Here is a 21,064-nt window from a genome sequence, read left to right on the forward strand (position 1 = left end):
CCCCTTCACTGGCGGAGACGGGGGGTGGGTGGGGGGAGATGCTTCAGAGCCATGGAGGAGGGCGCAGCAATGGGGATGCAGAGGGCAAAGCAGAGAGATTCCCGCACAGAGGATCAGTGCTGATCAGCACTCATCAGTCTGAGAGGCTTGTCTGCTCACCCGCCCAGGCGGGTGGGGGTTGGGAGCTGAGGCTCTGGCTTCCAAGGTCAGATCCCAGGAGAGGACTGGGCTTGGCTGCATGAACACAGCCTGAAGGGGGCTAGTGCTCCACAGTTAGCTGGGAGGGAGTCCGGGAAAAAGTCTGGAACTGCCTAAGAGGCAAGAGACCATTGTTTCTGGGTGCACGAGGAGAGAGGATTCAGAGCACCGCCTAAATGAGCTCCAGAGATGGGCGCAAGCTGTGGCCATCAGTGTGGACATCAGAGACAGGCATGAAATGCTAAGACTGCTTCTGCAGCAACCAAGAAGCCTGTGTGCAAGCACAGGTCACTATCCACACCGCCCCTCCCAGGAGCCTGTGCAGCCTGCCACTGCCAGGGTCCTGTGATCCAGGGACAACTTCCCCAGGAGAACACAGTTCTTCTCAGGCTGTTGCAACGTCACTCCGGACTCTGCCGCTGCAGGCTCACCTCACATTCCGTACCCCTCCCTCCCCCCAGCCTGAGTGAGCCAGAGCCACCTAATCAGCTGCTCCTTTAACCCCGTCCTGTCTTGGCGGGGAACAGATGCCCGCAGGTGACCTACAGGCAGAGGTGGGGCCAAATCCAAAGCTGAAACCCGGGAGCTGTGCGAACAAAGAAGAGAAAGGGAAATCTCTCCTAGCAGCCTCAGGAGCAGTGGATTAAATCTCCACAATCAACTTGATGGACCCTGCATCTGTGGAATACCTGAATAGACAACAAATCACCCCAAAATTGAGAAGGTGGACTTTGGGAGCAACTGTAGACTTGGGGTATGTTTTCTGCATCTAATTTGTTTCTGGCTTTATGTTTATCTTAATTTAGTATTTAGAGCTTGTTATCACCGGTAGATTTGTTTATTGATTTGGTTGCTCTCTTCATTTATATATATATATATATATATGTATTTTTTTTCCTTTTTCTCTTTTTGTGAGTGTGTTTATGCATGCTTCTTTGTGTGATTCTGTATGTACAGATTTGCTTTTATCATTTGTGCTAGGGTTCTGTTGGCCCGTTTTGTTTGTTTTGTTTTTTAAGTATAGTTTTTAGCTCTTGCTCTCATTGGTGGATTTGTTCTTTGGCTCATTTGCTCTCCTCTTTCTTTCTTTTTTCTTCTTTTTAATTACTTTTTTCCTTTTTTATTTTTAATACTTTATTTTATTTTTTATTTTAATAGTTTTCTTTCTCTCCTCTCTCTCTCTTTCTCTCTCTCCCTCTCCCTCCCTCCCTCTCTCTCTCTCTCCCTTTTCTTCTGAGTTGTGAGGCTGACAGGGTCTTGGTGCTCTGGCTGGGTGTCAGGCCTGAGCTTCTGAGGTGGAAGAGCCGAGTTCAGGACATTGGTCCACCAGAGACCTCCCGGCTCCATGTAATATCAAATGGCAAAAGCTGTCAGAGATCTCCATCTCAATGCTAAGACCCAGCTCCACTCAACGACCAGCAAGCTACAGTGCTGGCCACCCTATGACAAACAGCTAGCAAGACAGAAAAACAACCCCACCCATTAGCAGAGAGGCTGCCTAAAATTATAATAAGGTCACAGACACACCAAAACACACCACCAGATGTGGTCCCACCCACTAGAAAGACAAGATCCAGCCTCATACACCAGAATGCAGGCACCAGTACCCTCCACCAGGAAGCCTACACAACCTACTGAACTAACCTTACCCACTGGGGGCAGACACCAAAAACAAAAGGAACTACGAAACTGCAGCCTGCGAAAAGGAGATCGCAAACAGTAAGTTAAGCAAAACGAGAAGACAGAGGAATACACAGCAGATGAAGGAGCAAGGTAAAAACCCACCAGACCAAACAAAGGAAAAGGAAATAGGCAGTTTACCTGAAAAACAATTCAGAGTAATGACAGCAAAGATGATCCAAAATCTTGGAAATAGAATGCAGAAAACACAAGAAACACTTAACAAGGACCTGAAAGAACTAAAGAGCAAACAATGATGAACAACACAATAAATGAAATTAAAATTCTCTAGAAGGAATCCATAGTAGAATAACTAAGGAAGAAGAACAGATAAGCGACCCAGAAGATAAAACAGTGAAAATAACTACTGCAGAGCAGAATAAAGAAAAAAAAAAGAAAAGAATTGAGGACAGTCTCAGAGACCTCTGGGACAACATTAAATGCCCCAACATTCAAATTATAGGAGTCCTAGAAGAAGAAGAGAAAAAGAAAGGGACTGAGAAAATATTTGAAGAGATTATAGTTGAAAATTTCCCTAATATGGGAAAGGAAATAGTCAATCAAGTCCAGGAAGCACAGAGAATCTGAAAGGATAAATCCAAGGAGAAACACGCCAAGACACATATTAATCAAACAATCAAAAATTAAATACAAAGAAAATATATTAAAAGCAGGAAGGGAAAAGCAACAAATCAATACAAGGGAATCCCCATAAGGTTAACAGCTGATCTTTCAGCAAAAACTCTGCAAGCCAGATGGGAGTGGTATGACATATTTAAAGTGATGAAAGGGAAAAACCTACAGCCAAGATTACTCTACCCAGCAAGGATCTCATTCAGATTTGATGGAGAAATTAAAAACTTTACAGACAACCAAAAGCTAAGAGAATCCAGCACCAACAAACCAGCTTTACAAAAAATGCAAAAGGAACTTCTCTAGGCAAGAAACACAAGAGAAGGAAAATACCTACAACAACAAACCTAAAACAATTAAGAAAATGGTAATAGGAACATACATATCAATAACTACCTTAAATGTAAATGGATAAAATGCTCCAACCGAAAGACTTAGACTGGCTGAATGTATACAAAAACAGGACCCATATATATGTTGTCTACAAGAGACCCACTTCAGACCTAGAGACACATACAGACTGAAAGTGAGGGGATGGAAAAAGATATTCCATGAAAATGGAAATCAAAAGAAAGCTGGAGTAGCAATTCTCATATCAGACAAAATAGACTTTAAAATAAAGACTGTTACCAGAGACAAAGAAGGACACCACAAATGATCAAGGGATGAATCCAACAAGAAGATATGAAAATTGTAAATATTTATGCACCCAACATAGGAGCACCTCAATACGTAAGGCAAATGCAAACAGCCATAAAAGGGAAAATTGACAGTAACACAATAATAGTAGGGCACTTTAACACCCTGCTTTCACAAATGGACAGATGATCCAAAATGAAAATAAATAATGAATGAAACACAAGCCTTAAATGATACATTAAACAAGATGTACTTAACTGATATTTATAGGACATTCCAACCAGAAACCACAGAATACACTTTCTTCTCAAGTGCTCATGGAACATTCTCCAGGATAGATCATATCTTGGGTCACAAATCAAGCCTTGATAAATTTAAGAAAATTGAAATCCTATCAAGTATCTTTTCTAACCACAATGCTATGAGACTAGATATCAATTACAGGAAAAAAAAATCTATAAAAAATACAAACACATGGAGGCTAAACAATACACTACTAAATAACCAAGAAATCACTGAAGAAATCAAAGAGGAAATCAAAAAATACCTAGAAAAAAATGACAATAGAAATTGAGGAAGGTATTAATGGTCTCCTTGTTCCTGGATGAATTCATGTCCATGTTCATAAGAGTGCACTCTCACTTGTGAATCCCATCATGTCACTTCCTTTCCCAAATCTCTTCAGGATAAACCATATATATATATAACAAGACTGTACTATCTATTCCCCACCAAAACAGTAAACTCATCTCCTGTTGCTCCCTTTTGTGGCATTTTAAGTTCTCAAAAAATATGTAAATACAGAGAAGAGCAATAATTATCAACATATGTCCAATCGTGTTTTGGCTCTACCCAAAACATGATTACTTGAAGGTTACTTTAGGATTACTTAAGGGTTACTTTAACCCCTGAATAGTATAGATGAAAATCCTAAACATAACATTTCATCGGGAAAAAAATAGCATAAGGACTAAAAAAATACAAAATAAGACAAAAGCTTTTCCAGCTATCCACCCACAAATTTAACAATAAACCCTTAATATTAAAAAATATAGTCAGTGTATATATCTGCATGATGTATCATAATTTATTTCCAAAGTTGATTTATTGAAATCAGAATCCCAACAGGGCTCAGAATATTGATAGCTTGGTTGATTATTTTCTTGTCTTTAAATCTATAGGTTTTCCCTCTCTCTTTTTTCCATGAAGTTTATTCTTCCTTGTGGGTGGTCATTTGCCTTGTAGAGTTAACAAAATTTTGCATTTTTCTGTGTGTATTCCTGTTTTATTTTTAACATATTTCTCTGATTTTCATGTTTTTCTTTTTTAACAAATTAGTGATTGGGGACTAGAGTTTTGATTCAGATTTGGTTGGTAAGAGTTCTTCATAGTTGATGTGTTACACTTCTTATTTCTTCACATTAGGGAGCACATAATATCTGGTTGTCTCAAGTTTTATGTTCTTAAAATTAATCACTAGGTTCATTCACTTAAAATCCCCCTAGATGTGTCATGATTCTTAAACACTAATACATTTAGATGTACTGTTTTCTCTATGGTTTTGAGTGCCCACAGCATACTTTACTTATATAGCATTATAATAATTATTTTAAAGAAATAAAGCAATTAACAAGGATTAATGTACAAGAATGCTTATTATAGAATGGGGATAGAAGAAATTAGAAACACATTTAATATCACACACACAGAAAAACAACACCTTACCTATGAAGAAAGAAGTATAAGATTTATAGCAGACTTCTTGTCATCAACAATGCAAGCAAAAAGAGAGTGGAGTGAAATATTTAAAATGTTGAAATGTTGAAATAAAGGAATCACCAATGTATTAAGGAAAATTGTTCCTCAAAAATGAAGGGAAAATAAAGACTTTTTTCTCAAATGAACAAAAATGAGGAATTTTTCACCAGTAGATCTGCCTTTCAAAAAATGTTTAAAGAAGTTTAATTTTTTTAAAGTTTAGAGAAAGAAAATGATGCAGGTTAGAGACTGAGATCTACGTAAAGAAATGAAGGGCATTAGAGAGGGAACACATAAAGGTAAAATAAACCCTTTTTTATTTTTCTTACTTGATTTAATATATAACTGTTCAAACTAACAACAGCAACAATATATTGGGTGAGTATAGCTTATTGATAAGTGAAATGAGTGACATCAATGTTAGAAGGGATGAATTTGAAATATTTTAAGGTACCTACACACTCATAAAATAATATAGACCTATTTGGAAGTGGACTTATAAATACATGTTGTAAATACATGTTGCCATCCTTAGGGCAACCACTAAAATCATTTTTTAAAAAGAAGTATAACTGATTTGCTAAGAAATGAGAGAAAACAGAATCACATAAAATGCCTAATTAAACCAGATAAGGCAGAAAAAGGGTAGAATATTTAAAAAAAAAGAAATAAGAAGTGCAATCAATAGAGAATAGTACAGAAAGGGGAGAGATTAATCCAACTATACACATAATCACTTTAAATGTGAATGGATTAAATGCAACTATAAAAAATAAAAACAGAAAATGACAGAGGGGATAAAAAAAAACAACTGACTATATGTTGTCTGCAAGAAACCCACTTTAAAAAGAAAGACATAGATTATAAGTAAAGTGATGAAGAAAACTATACCACACTAACACTAATGAAGGGAAAGCAGGAGTAGCTATATCAATTTCAGGCAAAGCAGACTTCAAACAAGGAAAATTATCAGGGATAGAGAGAGGCATTACATAACGATAAAGGGGTCAATTTTCTACGAAGACTTAATCCTTAATGTGTATGTGCATAACAGCAAAGTACCAAAATAAGTGAGGCAAAAACAGATAGAATGGCAAGATGAAATAAACAACTCTATTATTATAGTTAGAGACCTCAACAGACCTCTATCAGTAATTGACAGATTCTTACAGAAAATCAGTGAGGATACAGTTGAACTGAACCACCATCATTATTAACTGTATCTAATTGACTTTTATAAAATACTTATCCAACAGGAGAAGAATACAGTCACCCCTTGGTATCTGAGGGGGATTGGTACCAGGAGCCCCTGCATATACCAAAATCTGCTGATGCTCAAGTCCTTCATATAAAATGTAGTAGTAAAATGAGTGGAAATTTCAATCCAAGTTGATTGAATCCACAGATGCGAAACCCAAGAATGTGAAGGGCTGACTATATATTTCTTAAAAACAATCCAGGTATAAGTGGACCTGCCCAGTTCAAACCCATGTTATTTAAGAGTCAAGTGCACATTCCTCTCAAGCTCACATGGAACATTCACCAAGATACATCACATTCAGGGACATGAAACACACCTCAAACACATTTAAAAGAATTGAAATCATCCAAAGTATGCTCTCAGAACACAATGGAACTAAACTAGAAATCAATAACAGAAAGTGGCTAGAGAATCCCAAAGTATTTGGAGATTAAACAAACAACACACTTGTAAATAATACATGGGTCAAAAAAGAAATGCCAAGAGATATTAAAAATAATTTGAACTTAGTGAAAATTGAAATAAAACCTATCAAAATTTATGAGATGCAGTGAAAGCAATACTTAGAGGGAAATTTATAGCATTGAATGCATATTTTTTAGAAAAGTAAAGATCTAAAACCAGAAATGTAAGCTTTCACCTTAGGATACTAGAGAAAGAAGAGCAGTATAAACCAAAAGAAAGAAGAAGTAACAAACTTAAAGCAGATATTAATGAATTTTAAAATAAGAAATAGAGAAATATCAATAGAGACAATAGCTCACTGCATCCAAAGATGTATGGAAAGAATGTACTCCATAACCAACTAGGATTATCCTAGGTATTCAAAGCTGTCTAAACATTCAGTAATCAATGTAATCCATTGCATCAAAAGGCTAAAGAAAATTTTGCAGCAGCATTACCTCAGACATGTTACCTTGCATTCTTGTGTCTCATTTTTCACATTTGTAAAGTATGGTTTATAACAGGACACACCTCAAACAAGGCAGGCTGTGAGGAGTAACTGCTGATTCCTTTTTCTCATTCATTTTAGGAGACCAGCAAGCACTAGTCTGAGTCTAGCAGGGGAATCAGACATGGCTGTCATAGAGTTCAGGAAATGATGGTACAGAGATACAAATACAGGCCTGGAATACAGTAGGTAATTGCTAAGTATTTGTTGAAGGAGTGACAAAATGAACATAATACTATCGGGACTCAGATGAGGGGCAGCTAACTCTTTCTGGTAGTTTCATGAAAGACTTCTTGGCAAAAGTGATTTTTGAGCAGGTCTTGAAGGATGCATAGGAAGCTATCCAAAGGAGGAGATGTATATACCAAATTTCATAGTCAAAGAGCAAGGGGAGTCCCAAGTGACAGGAAGTGAGGCAATGAGGCCAGGAAGAGCTGTAATGCCCCTCCCTCCCTCCTTCCTTCCTTCCTTTAGGTTTGTGGCTGGTATAGATTTAGGGCTTTATAGTTGTTGAGATTATCTGGTCTGGGAAACTTGCATTGTATCTGTTTTTGTAATATAATTTTCTTCCCATTGTATAACATAGCAAGACTTCAAGTACTCAATCTAAACATTTTGTCTTTGGGCTGAGCTGACATTCTGTTTTAGAAATACCACTCTAATATTTAGGTGTTATATACTTATGAGCACTGCTTACTACTGTCTGCTCTCATTTGCCAGGTCTAAGTTCTACCAGTTGTTACATATTTAGAAAATCACATGATAAAAATACTAATTTTCATGCAAAATTTTGGCCAAGTGTAGACAACAGTATCCATTTGATATGACTTTTAAAAATCTTCTGCTTTTACTTTTATTTTCTTTTGCCTTTATTTTGACTGTGTAAATATTTCCAAAATTTTGATATTTTTACAAAGAAAAAATACATGCATAGTTCCATCCATTTTGTAAGTAGACTTTTAATTTTGTGTTTATTTCCAAGACTTCTTCTTTGAACACCACCATTTTGTCATTGAACTATCCAAACTATGTGAATTAAAAAAATTTTTGGTTATATATTTATTAGTAAACTTTATTTTTTAGAACAGTTTTAGATTTACAGAAAAATTGTGAAGCTGGTACAGAAAGTTCCCAAATAGTTCATATTCAGTAGCCTCTATCAAAGCATCGTACATTAATATGGTACACTTGTCACAATTAATGAACCCAAATTGTTAATTATTAAATAATTATTAACAAGTTCCAAACTTTATTCAGATTTGCTTAATTTTTACTTAATGTCTTTTCTCTCTTCCAGGAACTCACTGAGGATACATTACATTTAGTTGTAATGTCATCTTAGGCTCCTCTTAGCTGTGACAGATTATCATACTTTTATTGACTTTTGATGACCTTGAAAGTTTATTTTTTAATTTTTAAAAATTTTATTGAAGCGTAGTTGATTTACAATGTCATGTTAGTTTCAGGTATACAGAACAGTGATTCAGTTTATATATATACATAAACTGAAGTTTATGTATATATGTATATATTTTCAGATTCTTTGGCCATATAGGTTATTACAAAATATTGATTATAGTTCCCTGTGCTATACAGTAGGTCTTTGTTGGTTATCTATTTTATATATAAAATATATAACTGTGTATATGTTAATCCCAACCTCCTAATTTATTCCTCTTCCTCACCTTTCCCCTTTGGTAACCATAAAATTGTTTTCTATGTCTATGGGTCTATTTCTCGTTTGTAAATAAGCTCAATTGTATCTTTGTTTTTCAGATTCCACATATAAGCAATATCATATGATAATTATCTTTCTCTGTCTGGCTTACTTCACTAAGTATGATGATATTTAATCCATCCATGTTGCTGCAAATGGTGTTATTTCATTCTTTTTATGGTTGAGTAATATTCCATTGTATATATACCACATCTTCTTTATCCATTCATCTGTCAGTGGACATTAGATTGCTCCCATGTCTTGATTACTGTAAATAGTTCTACAATGAACATCGGGTTGCTTGTTTCTTTTTGAATTATAGCTTTCTCTGGATATATGCCCAGGAGTGGGATTGCAGGCTCATATGGTAACTCTATTTTTAGTTTTTTAAGAAACCTCCATGCTGTTCTCCATAGTGGCTGTACCAATTTACATTCCCAACAAGAGTGTAGAATGGTTCCTTTTTCTCCATACCCTCTCCAGCATTTATTGTTTGTAGAATTTTTGATGATGGCCATCCTGACTGGTGTGAGGTGATAACCTCATTGTAGTTTTGATTTGCATTTCTCTGATAATTAGCAATGCTGAACATTTTTTCATGTGCTTTTTGGCCATCTGTATGTCTTCTTTGTAGAAATTTTTATTTAGGTCTTCTGCCCATTTTTTGATTGGGTTTTTTTTTTTTTTTCTTTTTTGATATTGAGCTATGTGAGCTGTTTGTATATTTTGGAGACCTTGACAGATCTGAAAACTGTTCAGGTATTTTGTAGAATGTTCCTAAATTGAGAGTTGCCTGATGTTTTCTCATTAGACTGGAGTTTGGGATTTTTTGGAAGGAAAACTATAGAAGTAAAGTGACACTTTCATGTCATATCAAGGGTACATATTATGAACATGACTTAGCACTGTTGATGTTGACCTTGACCACCTGGCTGAGGTAGTGTTTGTCCAGTTTTTCCACTATAAAGTTTTTACTATTTAAAAACTTTTATTTTAACTGCCTCCTTTCCTTGCTTATCTGTAAACTGCCACTCCAATTACATTCTTACTTTTCAAAAATAACACATATAAAACATGGAGAATACAAATGTATCAAGAAAACTGAAATTACCAAAAACCTCCCCACAAACAATACATCAAAATATTCTCAATTTTTTTTCCTGAACATAAACAGCTAAGATTAAGTTATCAGTTTTCTAGGGTGATTACTATCATAATAGTAGTCATGGGAAATTTCCCATATCTAATGGAATGTTTGATTTAAAATTAATCCATGATGTGAAATCTATGAAATTTGCTCCAAATGGAAAAAAAAAAAGCTCATCTTTTTGCCCCCTTCAACACACCTGCATTTTAGCAACAGTAATAGCTACCATGAATTTCAATGAATCTTACATACCAGGTATCATGCTAAGTACAATGCACATATTATTTTCTATAATACTCAGAGCCATCCTTTAATATAATTATTTCTCTCATTTCACAAAGGAAACACCTGAGTTTTGTAGAGATAGAATACATTGTCTCATATCATAGTAAGTATGTAGCAGAAAACTGAGTCAAACAGAGCAAGAAACTAATTTCTTTACCACTCTTTTATATGACATCTTGCATTTTGGTCCTCTGTTCACCACTAGTACATTTAGAAACTACAACTGAACTGTACTGCTGATTATTTTAGTCATATAGAGTAGGTCGACATGATAGTGCCCTGAAATGTAGCAACTGTAGGTACAATTATTGTATGTGCACTTTACAGTTCAGAGATTATAGATATACTTTTATACATTGAATACTTAAAAACTTCTGTCAGGGTCACTGGCTAGCTCTAAAGGGGAAACCCAAATTAAAGGAAGTGTTTGATTATTTTCTGTCTCTATGCTAGAATGAAGTTCTATGAGGGCAGGGAGTTTATTTTATTAAGAGATCTATTCCTAAATCCTAGAAAAGTTCCTGGCATGAAGATACAACGTTAAACATTGCCAAATATTTGTGGGGAAGTGTAAACTTAATATAGAGTTATTTTTCAATGTAATGCTACCAGATTTTGCTCCTATTTGTATAGATGAACAAAACCACAGCAACAAAATACTGCCTTCATAGAGCTCAAATTTCAGTAACTCATAATCATTCCTTCTCATTTTGCTGAGGATCCTTTCAATTTATTCATTTCTAGTGATATTTTAATGGAATTGGTTGATCTCAATAAAATATAGTCTTAATTATGTTGAGCTCTTAAGAATACAATGGCCACTTCATTTCGTAGTTGTGAATATCTTCACAACAAAAAAGAGTATTTAACAGATATTTTAATGCCGGTTGGAATAAATTAAATGAAATGTGCAATACAAAATTATTTACAAAGCTCTTTTAGGAACTAAAATTTTGTTTCCATTTTGGTTTTATTCAGTTAAGAAAGTTAATTTTCTGTTCTGAAGTGCTGTGTGAAACAGGTTATAAATGAACTGAATTTCATAAGCCAAATGAACCTGCAATTCTTGTCCAAGTTTAAATAAAAATGTGGTATATAATACACATGCAATTAAAATAGTGAAATCGTGCAGGGCATATATTATTGGCTCTAGATCTAAATACATATATCATACAAAATCACAATCCAGAGGTAAAGTGTACTTATAGACAGAATTATGTCTCCCCCAAATCCACACATTGATGTCTTAACACCCAATGTGCCTGCATTTGGAACTAGGGACTTTACAGAGGTAATTAAGGTTAAATGAGATCATAAGGATGGGGCCCTAATCCAATAAGACTGGTGTTCTTATTAGAAGAAGAGAAACCAAATAAAAGGTCATATGAAGACACAGAAGGCAGGAAGCCAAGGAAAGAGGTTTCAGGGAGAAGCCAAACTTGCCATCACCTTGACCTCTAGCCTCCAGAACTGTGAGAAAATACATTTCTGTTGTTTAAGTCATCCACTCTGTGGCATTTTGTTATGACATCCCTAGTTGCCTAATACCACTGCCTAAACCCTAAAGACACAAGAAAAAACTCCCCTAAGGAAAACTTGATGGTGCGTGTAGAAAGCTTTTTTCATATATTTAATAGTTTTAGGGTTTATGCGTGCATGTGTGTGTGTGTGTGTGTGTGTGTGCACGCTTGAAAATACAGCTCATGCAATATATACATTTATATGTATATATATACACATATACCCCAAGCAACTTAAAATCGGCAATACGTATACTTTTTTTATTTTGTGTATTTAAGAATGAATAGAAATTACTTTATAGGTGTTATACAAATGAGCCAAAGATGTCCCTTGTTTATTGTGGCCCCCATGTTTTTACTTCATCACAGCAGTCTAGACTGTTAGCTCAAAAGCCTACTGGTGCTAAACTCAAATTCTTACACATCCAGTTGCTTTAAATATAGCCCCAATAGGCCTATTTTTAGTCATTTAGAAGCCAGTCTTCTCTGCAAACCCCAAGAAACTGCACCCAACATCTACTAGCCATAAATAAGGTAAACCATGGCCCTTTAAAGATCCCAAGCCCCTGCTGGCTTTGAAAGCTCTCTGACCCAGAAATCACCTAGACACTTAAGCCTCCTCTCCAGCTCTCTTCCCCAGTCATTTCTTTGTTCTCTTCCCTTTATGGATGGTGGACCTAGGCTGCTGGTGTCTAAGAGGTCTCCTGCTGTGAGGGATCTCCCCTCACATGCATCCTGTCCAAGTGCTGCCCACAATGCGACTCCTTGTGTGCTACTGCCACCTCCTAGCATATGTCTTGTCCTTGATTAGCCACCCAAATCCTTCAATTCAATGCAATGGGTATGAGTACCTTAAATATGGATAGGCTTGTAGTCAAACTTAGAAATACATATGAATCAAATAGAAACCAAACACTTATTAGAAGTGGCAAAGCTCTTATAAAGTACAACTATCTCATAAGGGTGTTGGGAGGAGTAATTAATGTAAAATAGAATAAAGCTTGAAACACAGCAAGTACCTAATGATATTAAGCAAATATTAATAATCTTGGCAATCTAGACTCAAAAATGTGGATCTAATTTATTCATTTTTTTTGCTCTGCTAACTTTTTATTATCATTTTATAACTTATTCAGCAAACATATTTGAGTACTTTCATTGTGCCAGGTCACTACATGGTAGGAATTTTCCATAGTTGTTCCTCTTAATTTAAATAGAGTATTTCACATGGAACTTACTATATGAAGAGAATTTCCTGTCCAGATTAGTCAATTTTAAGCATAAATCATGTAAGAGATTGTTCTATAATCACTTTAAAAAGCTAACTAAGTACATATAGATTAAATGAGTTTAAAGTCATTAAAGTTATAATGTAAGAGAAGATGATTCTAGGACAATTTATAAAAGCCTATGCTTTCCTTCCATATTATTTCCTTTTGTGATCATGTTTACTATTTCCTTTTGGTTTGAGGTTTCTAGGGTACTGAATACACCGGTTTCTTTGATTCTTCAATTTTTATCAAAACTTATCTATTATGTCTATTTATCTATAATGTATTAAAAAACATCAAAACCAAAATGTATAAGAATTTTCGTATGTTAAATTCCTTTGGAAACGAGAGTCAATGTAAAAGACACATGGATTCCAAGTTGTGTCAGCACCTTGTGTCCAGGAATGTGTTAAACTTTATCTCAATTAACAGAGATGTTTATTAAAAAATTAATAGCAGTTAACACTGCTGTATGATATATCAGAATTGTTAAAAGAGTAAATTCTAAGAGTTCTTATCACAATGAGAATTTTTTTTTCTTATTTCTTTTCTTTTTATTGTAGCTATATGAGATGATGGATGTCAGCTGAAACCACTGTGATAATCATTTCAGAATACATGTAACTCAGACCATCATGCTGTGTGCCTTAAACTTATACAGTAATATATGTCAATTATTTCTCAGTAAAACTCGAAAAAAAAATAAGTGGTGGTTTTAAAAATTTACCAAAGTGAAATTTACTAATGGGAAACTAGAACAGCAAAATAATAAAATAAAAGCTCCCACGTGGCAGTGTGAATTTTCTCTTTGCTACCTCTCTTCAAATATCAATATTTAAGCCTTTGAAGAGAAACTTTATAAACAACTTAAGTGTGTTTAAAAACACAGAACTATTTTGGTAGAAAGTCCTTTATATTTTGATTACATCATGTTCAGACTGAAAAACCAATAATTAAAGCTTAGACAATTAGGAGGTTAAAAATCTTCAGGTTTCGGGGCTTTTACTGAATTGCAATGCTTAAAAAGGAAGTTTGCAAATAAGAAGATGCTGAAGTGTACCAGTATGAAAGTAAAGTAAGGAACAATCTATGTGACCTTGAACTTGGTGACACATTTTTAGACGCAATACCAAAAGCACATTCCATGAAAGAAAAACTTGGTAGGTTGGATTTTTAAAATTAAAAATGTCTAAGCTGTGAAGCAAACTTTTAAGGGAATAGAAAGACAAGCCATAGATTGGGATAAGCTATTTGGAAAACCCATGTCTGATAAAGGTATTGTATGCAAAATACAGAAAGAAATTTTAAAACTCAACAATAAAAAAAAAAAAATTAAGGCAAAGTATCTGGATACCTCACCAAAAAGGACATACAGACGGCAAATAAACAGGAATATGCTGAAAATTATTTGTCATTAGGGAACTGCAAATTAAAACAACAAAGAGATATCACTACACAACCATTAGAAAGATTTAAAATCCAAAATTTTAACAATACCAATTGCTGACGTGGATGAAGATCAACAGGAACTCTCATTCACTGATAGTGAGAATGCAAAAGGTTCAGCCACTTTGGAAGACAGCTGGCAATTTCTTACAAAGCTAAACATACTCCTACCACCCAATCCAGCAGTCATGTTCCTAGATATTTACTCAACTTATTTAAAAACATATTCACAAAACCCCTGCAGACTTCAGGTTTTTGATCTACATGAAAGAAGCTTGGAAGTCACCACTCTGTCCTAACAACAAGTAAAACGCTGAACAGACTGGAAAATCAACAACTCTTCTTGAATTCATATGAGAGGGGAGGACACAGTGCAAACTGCTGTCTCCAAGACTGGAAAGTCAGACAAGTGAATACAGAGAGTCATGACTCACCTGAGCAGAGTCTCGCGGGCAGAAACTGGCAAGGGAACCAGTGCTGGAGCAGGAAAACCTGAACTGGAATTGTCTAATTGCTGGAGGCTCAGTGTGGACAATCCTGACGGTTAAAAACTCCAGGGGAACCCAGTCATAGTGGGGCTCCCATACTTCAGTGAGTTTTACCTCCAGGAGCTCAACTGGATTCTCACAGTAAGTATCAGAGAAAAATCCCCTTGTGCTGTCAGCAGCAGGAAGGGAAGAGGAACCATTTTGAAATATGCCAGAGCAAGCTGTTCTACTTAACAAGGCCTGCGCTCAGGAGAAATTAATTAACCAAAGTCTAATTGGCTGCGATATTAGCAGAGCCTAGCTCACCTGGGAGAAGGGAAATACCCAACTCTTGTCAGCTGTAGCCTTCCACATAGGAGAGGGGGAATACAAAGCTCTAGCCCACTTGAGCCATCCTCATTCACCTAAGGAGAGAGACAAAAACTGAAAAACACTCGTGAAGCTCATGATCCAAAGGCACTGGCCCACTAAACAACTGAGAGCTAGTTATTAGAGATTACAGAATTATAGGTATAGAATTATAGAACACTTCCCCTCCCCCCACACCTTACCACCACATTACTAATGGCCTGTTTACAGCAGTTCTTTGTTCAAATCTGGCTGTCAAGAAAAATTAAAGGCATACTAAAAGGCAAAGAAAACACAAGGGATAGAAGGAACCACACATTGCAGGGATTGGGAATGATTATACCAGGATTTTGAAAGAACTATAATTAATATGTTAAGAGCTCTAATGGATAAACAGCATGCAAAAACAGATGGATAATGTCAGCAGAGAGATGGAAATCCTAGGAAAGAACCAAAAAGAAACACTAGAAATGCAAAACACTGCAACAGAGATGGGAAGAAAGCCTTTGATGGGATTATTAGTAGACTAGACATGACAGAAGAAAGAATCTCTAGAATATCCAAGGTCTGTGGGACAACTACAAAAGGTGTAACATACACGTATAAGAATACCACAAGGAGACAACAGAAAATAACAGAAGAAATATTTTAAACAATAATGACTGAGAATTTCCCCCAAATTAGTGTCAGTCACCAAATCACAGATCCAGGAAGCTCAGAGAACATCCAACAGAATAAATATCAAAAGATTACATGTAGGCGTATCATTTTCAAACTATAGAAAATCAAAGATAAAGAAAAAAATCCTAAAAGTCACCTTCATACAAATGTTTATAGCAGCTTTACTCATAATTGTCAAAAATCAGAAGCAACCAAGATCTCCTTTTAACAGGTGTGAATAAACAGTTGTGGTACAACCCAACAATGAGATGTCATTCCATGAGAAAAAGAAATGTGGTACCAAACATGAAAAGATATGCATAAATTGTAAATGCATATTGCTAAGTGAAAGGAGCCAGTCTGAAAAGAATAAATCATGAAAAATTGTATGACACTCTGGAAAAGGCAAATCTATAGAGATAATTTTAAAAAGTCAGTGGTTGCCAGGTGTTTGGGGACTGAGAAGTGTTAAATAGGTGAAGTACAGAGGATTGTTTAGGGTAGTGAAACTATCCTGTATGATACTGTAGTGGTGGATACATGATACTGTGCATCTGTTAAAACCCATAGAAATTTACAGTACGAAGAGTGAACCTTAATATACATAATTTAAAAAAACATTCATTTAGATATTCTGGAGAGTCCACAATGGAACACAGAATGTGACAAAACATCTAACTGTATTACAAGTATGAAATAACTTCACTTAAGAAGTTTTGGGGAAAATGGGGTTGACCTAAGTAACTGTGGAAATGAATGGAGGCTGTAAAATGAAAGCCAAAGTAAACTATATAAAAGCACTGTAAAAAATTAATGAACAGATACTTTGCTAAGAAAAAATAACTCAGATAATATATTTACTTGAATTAAAGCATAACATCATTGATATTCCCCGTCTCTGACTAAATTGACACTGAATGACTCACCCTGGATTCTCACATCTGTTGCCTTTGAAGTCGGTGAAACACCAGTGTCTCAAGCACATGTTTAAGGCTTTACTTGAGATTTCACATACACTGATCTCAGGGACAAATTTACCTAAAATGGGATTTAAAAAATGTATTAAAGCCATGTAGGATCTTTACTTTGGTGCTGCCTGCACTCAAGTTGCAGATTCTCTTAAGATTCTAAATGTACACTTATCACAGCTGATGGGTTCAAGCAGATGTGTTGGTTGCAGAAGCTCAGAGACGAGAGAAGTTGAAGAAACCTGCAGAGATTTCTTGGAACCCAGCTCCTATTCACTAAAACCAATGGCAAATGTAAAGCAAATAGGAGATGACAAAGGTTGCAAAGACATTCATTGTTTATGTTTTATCTGGTGTGTGCTGTTTGCCAGGAGTCCGTTCCCTCTGTCATCCATTCCCCAATACGACATGAGTTAGAAATTTTATCAGTAAATGTTTTCACTCTCAATATTCAACCTGTTCTAATAGACCGTTAAAGACAGTTTTTAGGTTCACAGCTTGTCATCATTTGTCTATACCTGTGGCTAGGAATATGGAATAAGATGCTCTCAGCGTTTTTTGCACATTAAACTAAGGTGACAAATGCTGTGTATCAGAATGATCAGGTACATAAAATTCAGGGACCCAACTGGCATGCTGTAGATATTTGGATTTTATTTAAAAAATGTTCATGATAAAGCATTATAAGTTCAATATTATAAAGTCAGGTATACATTATAATGAAATGAACTACATGAATTAGCAATATGCACAGTACAACTTATTCTTTGATCCTGATTTTTAGAATTCATGTTATGTTTATCAATTTATACATTATTCTATTTAAATACAGTTAAACAGAGCTATAATAAAAAGCATGATGTTTTATAATTGGGATGAGCTTTCTCAATAGGCAGAGGGAAGGAATGTGACTGACATCTTTATTTTCTTCTATGTGTAAAGGAAAATCACTTTATTTTGACATGCCTCAGTATAAAAATCAGCATTATAAAATATTGTAATCCCTAATTTTCATACTGATAGTCAAGATTTAACAGAAGTTATAAGAATTGCACTGATATAGATTTACGGTACTCCAAATAAACATCAAATATGGGCTGTGAGCTAAAAAAGCCTATGTCATACTGCTTAGGTCAGCTTCAGAAAGACATAGTAGATTTCCAGATTCTTCAGCACTATAAAATATGCATTGTAATCCCTAATTACAATGCAGATACAAGTCTGTCGATGCCCTTTCACATATAACTCCTTTAATCACTGCTTCAGATATTGGCAAATCATGATTTACAATTAATGAAAATTTAGAATTACACAATTATTAATCAAATAGTGTACTATCAAGCAGGATGGATTAAATTATGCTGTGATAATTTACAATCACAAAATCTCAATGGCTTAACACAGTCACAATTTATTTCTTGCCAATTAAGCACATCTATTGTGGTACTGCAGGGGCTTTCTGCTTATAACTGTCACTCAGGAATCTAGGGTGATACAGACTCATTCTGGACACATAATTCTACAACCATTGCAGTAGGGAAAAGGCTAGGTGGAAAGTTGCACCTGGATTTCAAATTTTCCAATTGGAAATCCATATAATACTCTGTTCACATTCCACTGACCAAAGCAAATCACATGGCAATTCTTAATTTAAAGGTAATGGAAGAGGAATAAACCTGGGATGATTCCAACACCAATCATAAGTACTACAATTATTGAGGAGGCCTCCCAGTGCACTTCACAGGCATACCTATGTTAAATTTATTCTAGCCATTAGCTTCAGCTGAGTGCCAAAAGAAAAGCTGGAGCTCTTTGCAATCAAACTACTACAGGGTAAAGATTACAGTCAGCAAATTACCCAGGGCTGGCCCATGACTGTTCCTGTAGGTAAAGTTTTCTTGGAATCAGCCATGCCCACTCCTTTATGTATTGTTTATGGCTGCCTTTATACAACAACAGAAGAGTTATGTAGTTACAACAAACTCTGTATGGTCTGAAAAGTCTAAAATATTTACTCTTTGGAGTTTTAAAGAAAAATTTGCTGGCTACCAGTGTAAGTGCATACATGACAGATGATAAAAGATTTTATTTTTGTTTCTTCCTCGTTTTTTCTTTCAGTAGTGCTTGTTTCTGATGTAATATTGTACATGTGAAAATTCAAGGAGGTCCCCACAGGAGTCTACATTATTGATTAATGAGTGTGAAAAGCATCAATCCATATTTACCACCAGAAATTACTGAGAAAGGTTGAGTTTGTACCTGTGAAAGGATAAATATGAAGTTATATGTGCCTTTTGGTAAACACAGTATTTTTATATATCTTTTGTGTATTTTTAATTAAAAAGAATTTCATTAATAGTTACTTTTTCATTTTTTTCTATTGTGGCAAAATACACACAAAGCAAAATCCACCATTCTTATCACTTCAGCTCTGTGGCATTAAGCATACCCACACTGCTGCACGACCATCACCACCATCCATCTCTAGAACGTCTCCATGCTCCCCAACTGAAATTCTATACCCATTAGATACCAACTCCCAATTTCCTCCTCCCCACAGCCCCAAGTAACAGTATCTGTCTCCATGAACCTAACCACCCTAGGTATTCCCACACAAGTGGGATGTTGCAACATTTATCCTTCTGTGACTGGCCTACTTCTAGCATAACATCTTCAAGGTTCATCCTTGCTGTAGCACGTGCCAGGATTTCCTTCTCTTTCAAGTCTGAACAATAGTCAACAGTATGCATTCACTACATTCTGTTTATCCTTTCTTCCTTGGATAGACACCTGGGTTACCCCCACCTCCTGGCTACTGTTAAAAATGCTGCCAGAACATAGGTGTACAAGTGTCTGTTCAAGTCCCTACTCCCACCTCTTTTGGGTATATACCCAGAAGTGGAACTGCTGGATGACATGGCAATTGGTGTACAATTTTTGAGGACTACACAGTCCTCCAGAGCCACTGCACAATTTCATATCCCCATCAGCAAAGCACAAGGACTCCAACTTCTGCATATCTTTGCTAACACCTGCCACTGTGTTTTGTTTTGTTTCAACAACAGCCATCCCAAGTGTGTGAGGTGACATGCCATCCTGTTCTCAGTCTGAATTTCCTTAAAGATTAGTGATATTTAACATCCTCTCATATGCTCATGCGCTACCCATACATCCTCTTTGGAGAAATGTCCACTCAATTCCCTTATATTTAATTGGACTGCCATGTATTTTTATTGCTGAGGTGTAGGACATCTTTTGGTATTCTGGGTATCAATCCCTTATGCAGTATATGATTTGCAAATATTTTCTCCCATTCTGTAGATTACATCTTCACTCTGTTGACAGTGTCCTTGGATGCACAAAAGTTTTAAATTTTGATGAAGTCCAACTTATCTATTTTTTCTCTTGCTGCCTGAGCTTTCAGTGTCGTATCTAATAAAGCATTATCAAATCCAATGTCATGAAATTTTGCCATGTTTTCTTCTAAGAGTTTTTGATAGCTTTAGCTTTTACATTTAGGTCTTTGATCCATTTTCAGTTAACTTTTATATATGTTGTTAAGAGCATAACTTCCTTTCTTAATGCATGTGGATCATCTACTTCTCCCAAAACCACTTGTTGAAAAGATGTTTCTTTCCCCATTGAATAGTCTTGGCATCCTTGTCAAAAACCAGTTGACTACTTGAGGTCCCTTTAAATTCCATGTTAACGTTAGGATGGGTTTTTCTATTTCTTCAAAAAAAAAAAAAAATCATTGTGATTTTAATCAAGATTGCATTGAATCTGTAGTTTGCTCTGGGTAGTGTTAACATTTTAACAATATTGAATATCCCAATCAATGAATATGGGACATCTCGCCATTTATTTGTGTCTTTTTAAAATGTTTCTTTAATTTCAGTGTAAATTTTTTTTTCTACTTGGTTAAGTTTATTCCTAAGTATTTTATTCTTTTTGATGCTATTGTAAATTGAATGGTTTTCTTAATTTCCTTTTTGATTGTTCATTGTTAGCATACAGAAATGCAACTAATTTTCATTGTTGATTTTGTATCCTATAACTTTGCTGAATTCATTTATTAGTTCCATTTTTTCTC

The 21,064-nt window shown here is 35.5% G+C and overlaps 1 long non-coding RNA gene across 1 annotated transcript; it reads left to right on the forward strand.

Moving 5' to 3' along the window:
* Window positions 1-6,930: 6,930 nt before the first annotated feature.
* On the forward strand, window positions 6,931-15,773 carry LOC309624416. The gene is made up of 2 exons (XR_014241887.1): window positions 6,931-7,310; window positions 13,625-15,773. It is a non-coding gene; the product is annotated as an uncharacterized lncRNA (long non-coding RNA).
* The last annotated feature ends 5,291 nt before the right edge of the window (window positions 15,774-21,064 follow it).

The sequence above is a fragment of the Balaenoptera borealis genome, assembly GCF_965194805.1.
Source record: "Balaenoptera borealis genome assembly, chromosome: 2".
Lineage (NCBI taxonomy): Eukaryota > Metazoa > Chordata > Mammalia > Artiodactyla > Balaenopteridae > Balaenoptera > Balaenoptera borealis.